The following is a 17,918-nucleotide window of genomic DNA, read 5'->3' as shown; positions in this document are numbered from 1 at the left end:
ATTAGGAATTTTAATGAACCCCATTAATTATGGCACTTAAAGATGAATGTACATTAGGAATTTTAATGAACCCCATTAATTATGGCACTTAAAGATGAATGTACATTAGGAATTTTAATGAACTCCATTAATTATGGCACTTAAAGATGAATGTACATTAGGAATTTTAATGAACCCCATTAATTATGGCACTTAAAGATGAATGTACATTAGGAATTTTAATGAACTCCATTAATTATGGCACTTAAAGATGAATGTACATTAGGAATTTTAATGAACTCCATTAATTATGGCACTTAAAGATGAATGTACATTAGGTGCTCTTATTTTCAGTGATACCTGAGTTATTGGTAGCTGATAACATAAACTGCCAACTGCTAGCCTTTCTGTTTTGGTGAATATTATCTCTGTTAACATTACTCATTCTCAAATGTACATGTTTAGAGTTATTGAAAACATGTGCTTTAAGACAAATGCTTGTAACTTAATGGAGTGTTGTTTGATTTGCCATTATACATTCAGGTGTTGCCATCTGCATTAAGTAAATGCATTCATTTCCCATATGCAGTTGTACAGACAGATTTATATAGCAAAACTGAACAGTACATAAAGATGGATTTACGGATCATCTGTATGTCTTTTTGGTAACTTCTTACACTCTGTGGTGTATGTACAGAAACCTATGGATTCTGACAGTATCTGAATGTACTATCTCCTTTTGCTGTTATGGATATTTCTTTATTGATCATTCTTAACACAAGTCGTATAACTACTGTCTCAGTATAAAAAGGATCTGTACTGTCTGTGGCCTGCATACAGATACTGAGGGGTTTCAGTGTTTTCCGTAATTTGTTCAATTAATAATTTGTGTAGTATTTTAATGTGAAATGCATGCAAACTCCTGTGGTATGATGCCATTGGCTTTGGACCTCCATTCAACAGATATGTAGTGTAAGGAGTTCAGATCCAACTGCTAGCCTCTATACATGTCACAAGGTGTGTTGCTTTTACAACTATTATGTATTCAGGCATTGTTTTTACTTTTTATATGTCACAGTTAGTGTTTCATAGACTTTTGCATTGCACAGGAATGCATACTGTTTATGGTGACATAACCTGTCCAAATAATCATCTGAATAACTTGTCCCCCAAAGAAATATGATCCTGTGCATATCACTGTCTTTCAGAAGGCAAACAGATCTAGGTATGACAATTTCTCCCCTCAGAAAAATGAATGGAGACTCCTTAGATCTGCAGGGAATACAGTATGGAGGAATGAAGTGTTGTCAGAAAACAACAGCATTATTAATGTAGTTGGAAACTGCAGTAGATCCCATGAGGATGGTTGACAATGCTGCTCTGACATGATCCTCTATGCAGTCAACAGGTTATACAGTATGAGAAATCGAGGGATGCCACCAGTGGTGAACCACTATTGACACCCCCTAATGAGATCACAGTATTTCTTGCCTCCTTGCATACAGTGAGTGTGGAGTAATGCATTTCCGGGGTGGGATAGAAGCAAGAGTTCCAGAGTGAGCATGTATATCTTACTTTACATGACATGGATGACTATAGAGTCAATCATCACATATTGCCATTGCATACATATTCATTTATTGTCATTTTGGATTTACAGCAACAGAATTGAATCATATGCACAGATCCACATAGGGTGATGATGATGATGAACTTAAGTTTAATGACATGTACTCATACAACTGCAGTACAGACAGAACAGTGCAACCAATGTGTGTAAAGCTGTCTGCATTAATATTCACAGGTCCATTTACTTCTGGACAACACCAGGGAAAGGCAGGTAAGTATCTCCATGTAGTGTTACTATGACCACTACTTGCTATTGCCTCAGCCTCATCTCATGGCATTGCTGTTTACTATCATATTGATATTTCTCTAACACTGTGCACGACAGCTACATCCAGTGGGGGTCCAAGCCAAGTAAGTGCATCATAGTTTGCACCAATATGTAGCAGACCTGTGATACATGATATTAATGTCACTGTTTTTTTACACAGGAACATATGGTCAATAGGTGCAACATCTATCATGTGAGTATCTGCATCCCCTGTTACTGTGTTGTACAGGTCTTGCTGTCAGTATCCTGTTGCCTGCATACATGCCTGTGCTGTATTTTTCTTTACCTTCCCACTGCAGGATCCACAGTACAACACACAAACTCACAACAGAGTGGGTCTGTCAGTGATATACTATTACCTATCTTTTATACATGTAAACTCATTGATACTGGCTATCAGAGTAGACATCAGCGTGCAGCTGGTGTGCATGGGCAGGTGTCAGAGGGTGTCCGCATACTGCTACAGGCAAATGAATGTTCCCAGCAACATCATGGATCTGACATCCATGGACCTGCCCATACCACAGACCATGATGCACATTAGCTGGGTGTGCTGCATGAAGGACAGGGGCACAAACACACTGAGGAAATGACTGCAATGGCTGCTAGAATTAAACTATGTTATCTGTGGCATGGTCAGTATAATTCCTGGCCTCTACAGTATTACAACAGTGCTGTAGTGCAAGCAGGGTTCTGCATGCTTTGACTGTGTTTAGCTGATTGCCACATGGGAGAGGCAAGCCCCCTCTCAGCAGAACCAATCTTGCCCATTGGACATAAATGTCTATGCTCATACGTTCACACATTTCAGCTGCTGGCCCATGCTATGGGTCCAGCAGTCACAACCAGAAAGACAAGTCACAGTCATGCTCCTTCACCACCACATGCTGGTATCACCCCATCAGTCTCTTCTGTGGAGCAACCTGTTTCCATACCTGGTAAGGGCAGACCACATGGTTGTGTGAGCTGTCAGCATGGGCCCCCTAGACTGCATTAGAGTAACACAGACAGTTGATCTACTCTGTCTGATAGTGTCAGTCTCACCCTGTGGCAAGGATTATTGCTGTGCAGAACACTGACAGTGTCATCTGTGTTTGTTTGTTGCTGTCTGATGCCACATGAGTCCAGCAATTTTAATAAACATAGTTGACTCCATTTATTACATTACTTTATCCATACTTTACAGTGATATATTTGGCTTGAGATTTTAATAGTTCTGCATTATGTCCTGCATTGTTTACCTGTTTGCAGTTTTTTATAGTGGAGAGATAGGAATGTGTTGCACTGTGTATCCCTTATTGTGTGCCATACACTGATACAACAATCTGAGTCTGTATATGTACCTGTGTCAGTTGTGCCCCGAGTAGATGATCCTGTTGTGACAGATTTGTATATGTCCATAATGTTGTATATTATGATTATGGTGCTATTTCTGATGCTCAGTGTGTACATCAAGTGGGTAATTGCCATTAGATGCAATCCATGCTGCTGTAGTGGGGTAACACCTGAACATCAATGTTTAATCTGCGTACGTAAGTACATGTGGCTTGTCATTACATAAACTTGTGGGTCAGATGCTGCTGTATTGCCTAAGCCTGCATTTGTGGTCATACTCTATGTTTCCTATACCTATGTCTTCTCTCCCCTATGTCTTCTTGCTCATCCTCTGATACCTGCAAGATGTCATCTTCAGACATCTGGTGCTCTTGGGGTAGTTCACCTACACCTGCAGCTGGAAGACCACCATCATCTGTGCTGCTGTCCAAGGTGTGTATTGCAGTGCACCTTGGATGTGTCCAGCATAGCTCTCAACCTGCATACATCAAAAATCTAGACAATGGCTCTTAAAAAGTAGGTACATCTAGCCAGAAATCTGGACAACTAATTATCATGTCATTTGCATATCAAAAATGTCCTCCCACTTCCAGTAAGATTACAGAATATCTCCATTTCAAAGCACAAGTTTAAAAATAATGTCAGTGCAGATTAATACAAAATAAAAAGACTGTCACACTCACTATTACAAAAAGTCTTTCCTTGCAGACACTTTATAAAATTAACTGTGAAATGACATCACTGCACCACAAGGAAAGGGGAATGCCTCATATTGAAATCAATTTGTAATTCTGAAACTGTGCATAATTGTAAAACTGATTGCTACACAGGTGGACAGCTCAGAAACTTTGCTATAAAACTGTTATTGAGGAAGAAATACAATAACAGTGGAATACTGCCACATAATTCCTAGACTTAATCTCAGTCAGACTCAAACTTGGACACTTTACCAAAAGTGAAAAAGAAGGCAGTACAGTTTTATCTTACAGTTGGGAGTTTGATTCTAGCAGTTTTCACAAGCTTTATTACTGGTCCTTCGACCAAACAGTGTTCCAGGATTACAACAGTAAATGTGTTTGCCTTTTCAGCTTTTCACGGTTAGGGTCGCCACAGTGGAACTCCGGTCTGCTAATGATTGGCAGTAGATTTTTATGGTGCCGAGTTGTCAGCCCAACCTTCAGTGAAGGCACGCCCATTCACGCATGTCTATCAAATGACACTCGACCGCGGGGAGGACATGCAGACTCCACACAGAAGGCACTCGGGTAAATAAACCTATTAGACTTACCCAATGTTAACAAATGAATAAAATCGTAAAAGAAAAAAATACATTAAATAAATGAGATGCAGTATGTTTTACTTCAACAAAAATTGTCTGTACTGGATTGTAGCTGATGTGTCATTTACATATAACAAATTAAAAAATGACAAATGTGGGATAAAGCTTTTTCAAAAGTAGTTTTGCAGAAAAAGCAAAATAACATTAAACAGCACATTTATTGTGTTTACTTACTACACCAGCAGGTGGCAGCACTGCTTAAGCAATAGTGTTAATAGTGTTCACTTTGCCTAGCTACTTAAAAAAAAATTGTATCAGAGTTTTTGATTGAGGGCAATTTAAACTAATTAGCAGAATATCAAACTAGTATATATATAAAAAACCTTCTGTGTACCTCAGATAAAGAAGCTTCTCCACTCAGCCCTGGAGAATATACACTGTGTTAAAGTGATTTTGACACACGTTTTGAGATGGTTAAATAAGAAATAAGGGCTCGCAGTACTCATGTAAATTTGCTTTTTGTGGAACCTTGTGACCCAAAAAACTAGCAATTCTTTTTTGATTGGGACAGTCCTAAGATCACATAATTTGCAATGTCTTAGTGTTTTAACAGACGTGTAATTTTTGAAGCTCTGAAAAAGCTCCTTAAACCCACTTGTTGGCATAACTTTCTAATCGTTCTTCAGTGAACTGTAAAAAGCCAAAATCCTCAGTAATGTGCTGTGTACTTACTGAGAAGTGAACAGATGCCCCTTTTAGCCAGATGTTCTGATTCAGAGCTTGAATTTAGCTGTATAAACTACTTCCTGTAATGGGGATCTGAATATTGAATATAGTAACTTCATTAAGCTCTGGCTGTCGAGAAAGAGAACAAGAAATCGTGATTTAAAAGGTCCACACAGAATTTCATGAAACCTCATTATTTTAAGCCAGAATTCGGTATTTTCCACCAAAAACAGGGCAATTGAGAGGTATAAACCTAGCTTTCATTACGGAGAACACATGCTCAGTGTTGTTTCTGGTTGTTGTGTGCACTCTGTTGTAGGCGTCCTCTGCAGAGTTGGATGGTTCACAGTATGAGATCATTAGCCATGGCTCAAAGGGATAAGATGACCTGCCTGCTTAGTTTAACAGAAGTATATTGTGTCAAAACGGAATGGAAATCAAACCAGAAGTAGATTAAAATCAGGCAGCAAATGAATGTGCCAAAAAAAAAAAAAGGATATAAGATGAAGGATTAGATGAGAAGGCAAGAAATGTGGAAAATGCATAAATATAGTTGTAAGTATAGAAAACTCTTGAAACAACCTCATGTTGATCAGGATCGAATGCAGGAATGGTTAAGGAGAGGTGAATTTAAACTAAAAGATGAAAGGTTAATATTGGCGGCACAAAATAATGAACTAAATACATGCTGGTGTACAAAATCCATTGAACATGTGAGAGAAACAAAAATTTTTTTTTTTTTTTTTTTTTTTAATAAGAGAATTGGAAACAGTCTCTCATCTTGTTGCTGGTTGTGATATACTAATGGCAGAAGGACTGTATACTGAAAGGCATAATAATGTGGCAAGACTGTTGCACTGGGGATTATGCAAATGTTATAATACTGAAGTAGCTGATAAACATTGGAAACATGAGCCACAAAGCATTATCGAAAATTATGAAGTTTATATCACATGGGATCACTTATTACCAGCAATTGAAAAATTGATGAGTGAAAACCAGATATTGTAGTCATGAAGAGATGACAAAACTAGCATTGATCATTGAAACTGCAGGTGGAAACGAGGGCAATGTGGAAGAAGCATACACAGACAGTTCCAATAGTAGTAGGAGCAATGGGTCTTATAAAAAAAGATTTACAATCCTACTTAGATATGTTACTGATACATGTATCTCTGTATGAATTGCAGAAGGAGTCAGTACTGGGCACATTGTGGGTGCTGCAAAGAGCACTTCTGGCTAACATCAAAGATTGAAAAAAATACTAATTTCATGAATTTTAACCATACCTTGACTTAGGAACGGGGTCCATTTCCATCATGGTATTAGAAACCAAAAGGACTTAGAGAAATTAAAAAAAAAAAGGGTTAACCACAGTACCTGATGAGGGGCGTGAACACACATTTTGTCAGCATGGATATTGTTGAGAGGGATATCCTTAACTTATATCCTAGCTGTGTTCCTGGACTTCCAGTAGTAGCCCCTCAGGTATTTCACCTTACTGGAATGTAGCCCTCAGTTCACATTCCATCCACATGGCAATCATGGACACTTTCAGGGTGTATTGCCTTGAAGTTTGTTATGCTACCATCTGCTGCGCAGACAACCTGGCAGTTCAGAAATGGCCAGCCTCTCTCTGTTTATGTATCAGTCTTCTTCAGGATGTACTAGGGTCTTGATAGGAATGTGTGTGAGCACTCTATTGCAACAAGTACATGGGGAAATTTGCAGTGCTGCAAAACTGGTGCATTACTGTTCTCTGCTCCATGGGGGTGGATGGAAAGTGGATGTAATCATCTACATTGCTACACGTTGCTGCCTTGCTGCCAGGAATTTTGCTAGAATAAAACTAGTAGCTGTCTGTGACACTCCCACAGCCTCCCCCATGTGTGTCTGGAATGTCCCAACTGCAAGTACACCCAGGCGGAAACACTCTTTGGTTTCAATGGTGTTGGGATTTCCTAGCAGGGTAAGCACAGACATGTGTGAGACACACATGTTGCAGACAGCCTGCACCAGCTGTCTGTCTAGCTGCTACCTGTTGATTATTTGCTGGTCTGACAAGTGGTTTAACTGTAGCCTTGCTCTGACTCTAGCTGGCTGCCTTCTAGAGTGCACAGCCACATCCTCATTTATGGCTTGTATCACTGCAGCCTGTTGCAGTGCATTAACTGCAGGTTGCATTTTCTTTTTTTTGGGTATTTTTACAGAATATGGCAGATTCCATAGTAGTAGCTTCCATTCCCTGTGGCCCATACAGCATATGCTGAGGATTTCAGAAACAGAGTCAGTGTTGCAGTTTGTTGCATTTAAGTTGCATTGGGCATGTGTGATGTGCTTTGAATCAGACAGGCGTTGTAGAATCTGTAATTATTCTATGTTGAATAGCTAATTACTAGGAGTGCCTTCAATGTGTTTTCTGTAACTACATCCAGCTGGCACACTAAAGCCTTCCTTCAGCATTCTGCACTGTCTGCAAATAACTTCTGGGAACTTTACACAATCCAGCCCAATGACTTCACATACAGTGCTAACCCTACTGTCATAACACAATATAAAGATTAGAGATCCACACTTCTTGTACTTGCACTGTGTTTACATAATTCAGGAATGATGACCTGCATTGGTCTAACATTCATTAAACTGATGAAAGAAGGATAGGATTACAAAAGACTGTTCTGAATTTGCATTTACTAAAGTAAGCATTACTCACCATTCACACATACAGAAGTAACTGCATGATGCTTCTAGAAGCTTTGGGGATAACGGAGAAATGCATTGTCACCATAACCTAAGTGCTATAGGTGTCAATGCACCATGGTCATGCTAGAAGTGTAAAAATCTATACTGTATAAGCTACTAAACAAATATATATCATCCATATGTGACGTGCAACATTAAATGAATTGCTGCCAACAATTTCTCTAAAATTGGATGCATTGGAATTTAATCCCATACACAGGCAACCAACATTCAGATTGCCAAATTGCTTAACAGGTTGTGTTAAGAGACATCACAATTCTTTAGAAGCTTTAAAAGCAGATGCTATGGAATAGCAATAATAATAGTATGTCTGAAGTCCATGTTAACATACAGTTATAATAGACAGTTCTGTATAATGTACATACTAGCCCAGTATAGTTGCAGATGCATTCCAAATGTGTCGACACATGAATGTTAACTTTAGTGATTATAGCACTTTATTCTTTCATGTACATTGCTATTATTATTACAGATAATCATGGAGTACACTTGAAATATAATGTATCATATATGTATATGGTAATGTAGTTGTTAAGTTGTGGAGTATGTAACTTACTGTAGGCATTAGGTGGCTGGAGTCAGACCTCTGTGACCCTCCAGTGAAGATCCTCTACATGCCTCTGATGTAGGTCATCATAACAGTAGAGGACCTGCACAACAGTCCAGTAGATCCTAATTTGTCACGGTGCTCCCCCACAATCTGGTTCTAGATATTGATCATCTCAAAGTTCATGGGGCTTGCTCGCATCCTCTGCTCATGTTTAACATACACAGTGAGCATCTGTGTGATCTCCTTGTCTGTCCAGTTTGGCACCTAGGGTTGCCAAAGCCCCTCTCAGTTGGCATCCTCAGTATGGTTCTAAAAGCCTTCTTTCAAACACCATCCAAAAAAATGCTAACTGAGGTCCCACTGAGTTCGCAGGTAGCAATGATATGATAAGACAATGTATCAATATTACATTTTAAAGTTGGCACATATAGGGCAGTAGCACACTATTGGAGATCATAGGGCATGTGTTACAGATATTCCCATTTATTGATACCTATTGGTAAGTTGCTCTAAGCACTACATACTTATGCTGAATTATTGGTTAATGCACCGAGCTATGCGGTTGTTCGCTAATGGGATTCCAAAACACTGAACGTTAATGAACCTCCTTAATTATGTATGGTGCAAATGGCATTTAAGCTGTGTGCGCTTAGCTAACCTCACTGGGATATAGCTAAATGACTGTTAGCTTCCAAAGGTAAGCTGTCACCTACTTGCATTGCTATGGTGGAATACAGAGCTATTATCACATACTTGTGTTCATATCATGCATTGTAAAACAATTGAAACATGTTTTCATGCATATGTTGTTTGAAATTCTCTGCATTACCATCTGTCTGTTGCACAAAGGAAGGTGGAAAACTTCAACAATATGCATGCATATGGGTATGTGTCCATCACTAACAAGAACGTTTTCCCCATTTGCAGTTGTATGGCTACAATAAGCCAGTCCTGTGAACTACAGATATGGACAGAATCAACATATATCCATAGTCATAAAAGAATTCCCTATAACATCTGATGTACTGTATGTTTGCAGAGACTGGCAACATACAGGGTTGTTCCCATGCTGTACGTTCAGTGGCTGATTTATGGATACTCTTTGATGCTTAATCATATAGTTGTGATCACATTGAATGGAATATAGGAAACAATAGGATGGCTTAGCATTGACATTGCTTGTTGCTGTTATATGTAGTTATGAGTGTATAACAGGTAATTTTCATAAGCTGATGTTTTACTGCCTTGTTTCTGTATAAGTTTCAGTAGTTGTATTCTCTACCATATTATGATGGTCACATTTGTGATGCTGTTTGCTACAATATGTGCGATGCATCCTACATTCTTTTTTTTAACATCTTTATTGAATTATCACATTAGACATAGGCAAGCATAAACATATACAAGAAAACAAACCATATCAACGTGTTCTTAGTTACAAATATAATACATCACATTTTTTTGTATAACTATCATCAATCCAACATTATGTAAATTGCTCAATTTCTGCCTTCCCTTAAATCTCTTTCCTTCCCCAAAACATTATTCTGCATGTATTGTTCCCACACTTTCCATTTATTCTATCTAATTTTCTCCTATCCTTTTCTAAAGATCTCACTTCCTGTTCTTTTAGCTCTGTTCCAATATGCAATATTTCAAATACAGTTGGTTCAGACTTTTGTTTCATTTTCTAATAATTGCTTTTTATCAGGCACGGGAATTAAACTTTGCAAGCCTTATTATGTCTAGGCAATGCAGATCTTGTATCCCAGCTCAAAAATAATTTCCGTAATTATACACATTTTTGAAATCTGCCAACTCATTTCACTCCCAAAACATATGCTCTCAGTTATTCCTTCTTCCCCTTCACACCTCCAACATTTGCCATCTACCTGCAGTAAAATTATTTGGAATCTACTTGTGATATAAAAATGCATATGAAAACACTTCAAATCAAAAATGATAAATCTTCTAGACTATTTTGCATACTTGTATGCCATGCATATGCCTTCCTATTGTTTCTTTATGAATTGCTTATCCAGTCCCTCTTCCCAATCGTTTCTACCCTCCTCTGGTTGTTTCCTATAGTTACTGTGCAATATTTTATATGCTCTACTAATTATCCTCTTTTAAACAGCAGTTTAGGTTCTAGATTCAATTAAAAACTCTACAAGCGTAGGCCTTTCACTCAGGATTCCCCTATCAATCCTCTTGGTCTGCACTCTGATATCATTCCCTGATAGGGAAGGCAGTCTCTAGTCTACAGACAAAATGTGTTCTTGGCCTCTTCCCATTCATTGCCTTTCCCTGTCAAGTTATATGCTCCAAATACCTTAGTTCCTTTGCCAGTTTTCTCCAATAAATTCCAGCCCCCTCTTGCCTGTTCTCTGCACCTCTAATTGCAGTCATCCTTATCAGCAAAATCTACTTTCTCCATTCTTGTGCTGGCTTATTTCTTTGAATAGTTTTGCTACTTTTTTTAATTTCTCCAAGTCTTTTGGGATTCTAAAACCATGACAGGAATGGACACCATTTCTAAGTCAGAGTACAATTAAAGTCCATGAAATTAGTATTGTTTCAGTATTTTACATCAGCCAGAAGTGCTCTTCGCAACACCTGAAATGTGCCCAGTGATGACTCCTTCTGCAATTTGTACAGGGTTACATGTATTGGTATCATATCTAAATACGATTGTAGATTATTTTTTATAAGACCAGAGCCATGGGCTCAAGCTCATTGCTAAGAAATGTATAGTTATCTCCTTTGGGAAAAAACATGTACCCATGATTTACCACATAGGTGGCAGTACACTAAACACCAAAAGTGTGATAAGAGACTTAGGGACACAGGTGGACAGTGGTCTCACCTTCGATAACCACATCGCCACAACAGTCAGGAAATCCTTCTATGTGGCATACCTCATCACTAAGGGGTTTTCATCCAGAAAAAAGGAGGTCATTGCCCCACTGTACTCATCCCTCATTAGACCCATTATAGGATACAATGCCCCGTTTGGTATGTACCTCTCAAGACATCTGCAACAACTGGAAAGGCTGCAGAAATACCTCACTAAAGAAATCACAGGCCTAAAGCAGATGCCCTATGCTGACCGCCTAAAAAAACTCCAGCTATACTCTGTCACATATCGTCTACTCAGAGGTGATCTCTGATTAACACACAAGGCCATGTCAAACCCAGAGCTGCTGGACATGCTACACTTAAAGAAATCCCAATCCCTCAGAGCCACACACTCCAGGGATCTAAACATTGTCATCACAATGAACAAAACATGCTGGAGGGATCAGTTCTTGACCCAGAGACTCCCCAGACTCTGGAATAGACTGCCCATACATGTCAAGCAGAGCACCTCTTTGGCCCGCTTCAAAAGGAACCTTGACAATTGGATGGGAGATAGGAAATTCAGCCCGGGGATCACGTCAGTCGCCCTGCTAGACAGGGGTCCAGGGAAGTAAATATTGTGGGAAGAAATAGCCAGGGAATTGTTATGGCTAGGCTTGTATAGGCCCTAGGGCTGACAGCCTAGTACCAACCTATGAACTTATGAACCTATGAACCTATATCTGGTTTTCTAGTGTCTCTCTTTTGAACAGTTTGTAATGGTTGATCCCATGTGATGTAAACTTCATCATTTTCTATAATGCTTTGTGGGTAATATTTCCAGTGTTTTTCAGCCACTTCAGTATCATAATGTTTGCACAATCCCTAGTACAACAGTCGTGCCACATTATTATGCCTTTCAGTATACAGTCCTTTAGCCATTAGTATGTCACAACCAGCAACGATGTGTGCAACTGTTTCTAGTTCTGTTTTACAAAACCTACATTTGTCTGTTTCTCCCATGTGTTTAATGGACTTTATAAATGAACGTGCATGCAGTCCACTATCTTGGGCCACCAATATTAACCTTTCATCTCTCGATTTGAATTCGCCTCTCCTTAACCATTCCTGCATTTGATCCTGATCAACATGAGGCTGTTCCAAGAGTTTTCTATACTTACAACTATATTTATGCATTGTCTACATTTCTTCCAGAATTCCAATTTCCAGAATTGCAGATCTATACATGTAATTAATTTCAAGGAGGCCCATCCCTCCTTCAGAATGGGGAATATATAATCTTGGTATGCACTGATTTTTATAAATCATTTGGTGAGCATGAAGCATCCTGCTTGTTTCCCTGTCTAATCTAGCCAACATGTTTTGGGGGCCACTCCATCACTCCAAACCTGTAAGTTAGGACAGGAACAGCAAATTGATTTATAGCTTGAATTTTGTTCCTAGATGTCAAGGCTGTTTTCAGGATTAATTTAAGTCTTCTAAAGTATTCCTTACTAAATGTCATTTGTATTTGTTCATGCTTTATCGCTGATCCTTCATCAATTCCCAAATACTTATACACTCCCTCTTACTCAGTTCTTTTATATCACATTCTTGTCCCAAACTGATGTTTTCTTGGTGCTGCAGTTTTCCTGCTTTAAGGGTTGCTTTTGCACATTTATCAACACCAAATGACATAATCTGAAAAAGATTTGACAACTTGCAGTTGTGCTTTCAGTTCCTCATCTGATGAGCTATACAGTTTTAAATCATTGACAAAGAGAAGGTGAGAAGTCTTTACACTTTGTTATTTTCTAGTAGCCAGATTGTAGCCATGGGTAAACTGTTGAATAAGCAGCTTAATGGATTAAGGGCAAGGCAGAATAGTAACAGTGACAGAGAGTCACCCTTGAATATCCCCCTTTGAATTCTTATCCATGGGATAACAATTTGGGGTTTATCGTGGCTTAATTGCAAAGTGGTCTGCCACTGTTTCATGGTCACTGTTATGTAGTCGATCAGTGTGGGGTGTATCTTATACATTTTTAACCACTCTTTTATCCATGAATGAGGGATATATCAACTGCTTTTTTGTAGTTAATCCATGCCATACTTAGATTTTTCCCCTTTTTACAGTCTACTTTCTGTACTTTTCTTACTTTTTTCAATTCTACTTGTTGTGTGGCTATTGTCATTCTCCTTAAGGATCTGCATTCAAAACTCCACTCTCTCCCCCATTTCTTGAATCACTTAATTTCATCTTTCTTTCCACTTTGATTTACAGTTTTCTGCTTGTGTCATGTATATGGGACTTAACTGTGTAGTTTTAAAATATCCCTTCAAATTAGGTAATCCTAAATCACATTGTTCTGTCGGAATGATCAGCTTATCTCACTTGACCCTTGCCTTTTTCCTTTCCCAGATAAATTCCTTCAATATATTATTAATTATTGCCCACAACTTCTCTGGTTACTGAAATATGCCTGGCCTGTATAACATACTAAAGGAACTAAAATCATTTTCACTGCTGTAGCTTGCTATCCATATCCATAAACAAGAGCTTCCAGTTTCTCAGTTTTTGTATTATCTTTTATTTAGACTCTTCCAACATATCCTTATCTGTCATAACAGACTCCATGTAATCCATAATCCTAAACGTTTCATTTTATTATGTCCCCATTTATATCAGTGTTGCTGGTACAATTCATGTGTGGGTACATAGTTTACTGCTACAACCTTTGTTTTATCTTCATTAATTTTACATCCCAAAAAGACTTGAAACTGTCTCAAGATATTCCACAACACTGAAATGTCCTTTTCTGGTTTTATCAGGTACAAAATTATATTACCTACAAATAAAGCCAGTTTTTTTATTACCATATCAATTATATCCTTGAATTTCTGAGTCCCTTATTTTCTTTCCTGGCAGCTCTAAATATTAGGCAAATAACAAAGGGGAAAGAGGACACCCCTGCCTGGTTCCCCTGTTCAGACACAATTTGTCAGAGAGGAACCTTCCCACATTAACCTGATTATTGTATCAGGCAATGCAAATGTTTTTTCATTGCCCTACTCAAAAAATCCCAGCTTACACTGTTGAATGCTTACTCAGCATCAAAACCTGTAGATCAGATCATGTGCATGTACCTTTAAGAAGCATCTCCAGATGTAAGCACGTGCATATAAATACACAGGCTGCAGTGCCATTTTGAGAGAACAACCAAGTGTTAACATGTGTGAGTGTGGTAGTCCGTCTGTTTACAAGTTTATTTAAGTTACAAAGGCCTCATTCCTGATGCATTTGTGTGTAATAAAGCTGCTTGAACTGAACCCATGGATGTTTGTCTGTTTTATCCTGACCAGACGAGCAACATGGTGTCAGAACCGGGATTAAGAGAACAACTTCTTCAAGTCATGAGGTGCAGAGTTGAAGGTGAAGGCAGATTAAGCAGGTTGAGTGAATCAGAACTCAGACAAACAAAAAAGGGCCAGAAATAAATTTAAGGTAACAAAAACTACACAAATGAGTTATTTGGCAAAAAAAATGAAACGGAGCATTTATAAGGCACAGAATGCATTATTAATCAAGCAAGTAGTACAAGACATATTATTAACCAAATGAAAGGCACAAACCACATTATTATTTAAATGAAATGTTTGAAACTACGATATTTGATAAAGTTAGCAAAAATATTCATAAGGGGCTCAGAATTACCTTTGGTTTGTATAACGAGCATGTTTAAAGTAAAACATGCACAAAAAAAGTATGATAGGGGATTAAAAGGGCATAATGAGTACAATAAAGGGCAAATTAAGCTTAAAGAGCAAGGTGAGTGCATTTATTTTAGTAAAAGACCGTGTTTTGGGCACAAACTACTATTTTGCATTGACCAAAGTCAATCAAAGCATGACTAGAGTTGTTTGAAGTATCTCAGAGTGTGCAAAGTTTTTACAGAGTGTGTGCTTTATTATGGTGCAATTATTTCAAAGAGTTTGCTGTGTGCAAAATAGTTATATTGCAAAGTGCAGTCAAAGTACAGCCATTTTGAAAAGTTTCTTGTGCTGTGTGCATTTATTCGCAGAGTGCCACCATTTCAGAGTGTTTCTTACACTGTACAGTTATTTCACAAAGTACAGCCATTTTGAAAGGTTCTTGCGCTATGTACAGTTTATTTGCAAAGTGCATTCATCTCAAAGTGTTTCTGCTTAGCTTTGTCCAGTGTGTACAGTTTATTCACAAAATATAGTCATTTAGAAGTATTTCTTGCACTGATAAGGAGTAGTTTCATAAACTACAGTGATTTCAGTGTTCGTATGCTACACATACTTATTTGGCAAAGTGGAGTTATTTCTAAGAGTTTGTTGTGCTATTGGGCATAATTACAAGTACTGGCATAAAGTTCTGGCATATATATTTATGTGTGTGTGTTCATACATAATTTCAAGTACCTACACTACTGTGTGCTGATATGGATGTGGAATTTCGCAGACCAAGTCTGCTTGTGTTTGATAATAATATAGCAGGAAATTGGAGAGTATTTGAGCAAGAATACAATATTTTCATACAAGCAGCTTTTTCTGACAAAGATGCACGTACTAGGACATTCATTTTGCTTAAATTAGTTGGGTCAGAAGCTATTGAAAGAGAGCATTCATTTGTGTATGGACCAAAAGTATATGCAGGACAGGGGGAAAAACTGCCATATTCTGGCACCAAATGAATCAAGGGAGTACCCTGAATGCTTAAAATGCAAATTTAGAGAAATGTATAACCCCCAGACAAATGTTACATTAGAGAGGCACTTATTTTATACAAGAGACCAAAAGCCAGGTGAAACTTTTTGCAGCTTATATTACAGACTTGAAAAATAAAGCCAAAACATGCAGATTTGTTGACTTGAAAGATGAGCTAATAAAGGACAGACTTGTGTGTGGTGTTAAAAGTGCTGCAGTGAGAAATATTTTGCTTCGTGACAGTAATTTAACATTAAGCAAAGCCATAGAGATTTGTCAAATCCATGAGCTCACAGAAAAGCACACAAATATGATAAGAGCATGGTTTCAGCATCCTCTAGAGCAAATGTAGACAGCATGTAACACATGACAAGCAAAAACAGACCTAAGCACATGACAGCTGCAACCCCTGTGGGTTTGGCAGGGAGAACCCATAGCCTTCTAGCAAGTTCCAAGACTATCTCAGCAAAAAGGACATGCTCAGTACAGTATAAGGGTGAGTCAGCAAAAGCCAAGTCAAGTCTTATTGTTAACTGTCATAATTGTGGAGCCAGTCATGAGTCTAAAAGAGAGAAATGCTTAGCAATTGGCCAGCAATGACACAAGTGTAAAAAACAGAACCATTTTCAAAAGTTTTGTATACCAAGCAAGCCTCATTCAGTTATTAACAAAGGTTACTCAAAAAAGCAAGTTGATTATGTAGTGAGCTGCAACCCTACTTTCTATGTAGATGGAGTATCAGTGGTCAGTAAAAAGGTTAATGCAGTAGATTTGTTGACAAAGAATGAAGTATTTTGTACTGTCCTGATCTATGGTAAACCCACAGAGCTCAAAGTAGACACTGGTTCAAAGTATAATATAATGTCAGCAGAAACATTTGCTAAGGTGAGGGCTGGTGAGCAACTTAATTTGGCTAATTGTGTGGAGTTTGATGCTATGGAGGTAAAGAGATTCAAACTGAAGGCTCAGTAGTGCTTTTATGCTATTCGGCTGGGAGCAGTTACAGCTTGCAATTTTATATAATCCAAAGACCTGTGTAGTCATTATTAGGTTGGAGAGACAGTTTGAGACTGAAGCTTTCTTTTACCAAAGAAGTACATCATGTAAGCACATGTCCCAGTTCCAGCTTTACTGATGCTATTTTCTCAGAGTACGCTTATGTGTTTGATGACAAGCTAGGCAAACTTCCAGTTTTGTACTCCATGAAAGTTGACCCAGAGGTCAGTCTAGTGGTCAGACCAGCAAGGAGAGTTCCAACAGCTATGCAGGGCAAAGTCAAGGTCCAGTTACACAAAATGGTGCAGCAAGGTGTGATTTGTCCAGTAACAGAACCAACTGAGTGGGTGTCTTCCATGGTAGCTGCTTATAAAAAAAATTCAGATGAAATCAGAATATGCATTGACCCAAGAGCTTTAAACAAGGCACTAAAAGGACCTCATCATCCTATGCATACAGTCAAGAAGATTGCAACGCTCATGCCAGATACCACAGCTTTTTCTGTCTTAGATATAAAGAGTTCATTTGGCAAGTGATTCTTGACCACAAATCTTCACTACTGACCACATTCAGTACCCCATTTGGTAGATTATTCCTCAGGATGCCTATTGGAATAAATTCTTCCAGTGAAGTCTGTCAGCATGCAATGGAGCAAAATTGTTCAGGCTACCCATGTCCAATAATAGTTGATTTACTGGTTGAAGGCAACGGTGAAGCAGAGCATGACAGAAACTTCAGGAAAGTTCTGGACAGAGTGCCAGAAGTGAATTTAAAGCCGAGTCCTCTGAAATGCAAATTCAGACCAACAGAAGTTACTTATG

This window comes from Protopterus annectens, chromosome 10.part0, assembly GCF_019279795.1.
Source record: "Protopterus annectens isolate FY-2018-M chromosome 10.part0, PAN1.0, whole genome shotgun sequence".
NCBI classification, from domain to species: Eukaryota; Metazoa; Chordata; order Ceratodontiformes; family Protopteridae; genus Protopterus; species Protopterus annectens.
Note: the sequence above shows the minus strand (reverse complement) of the source record.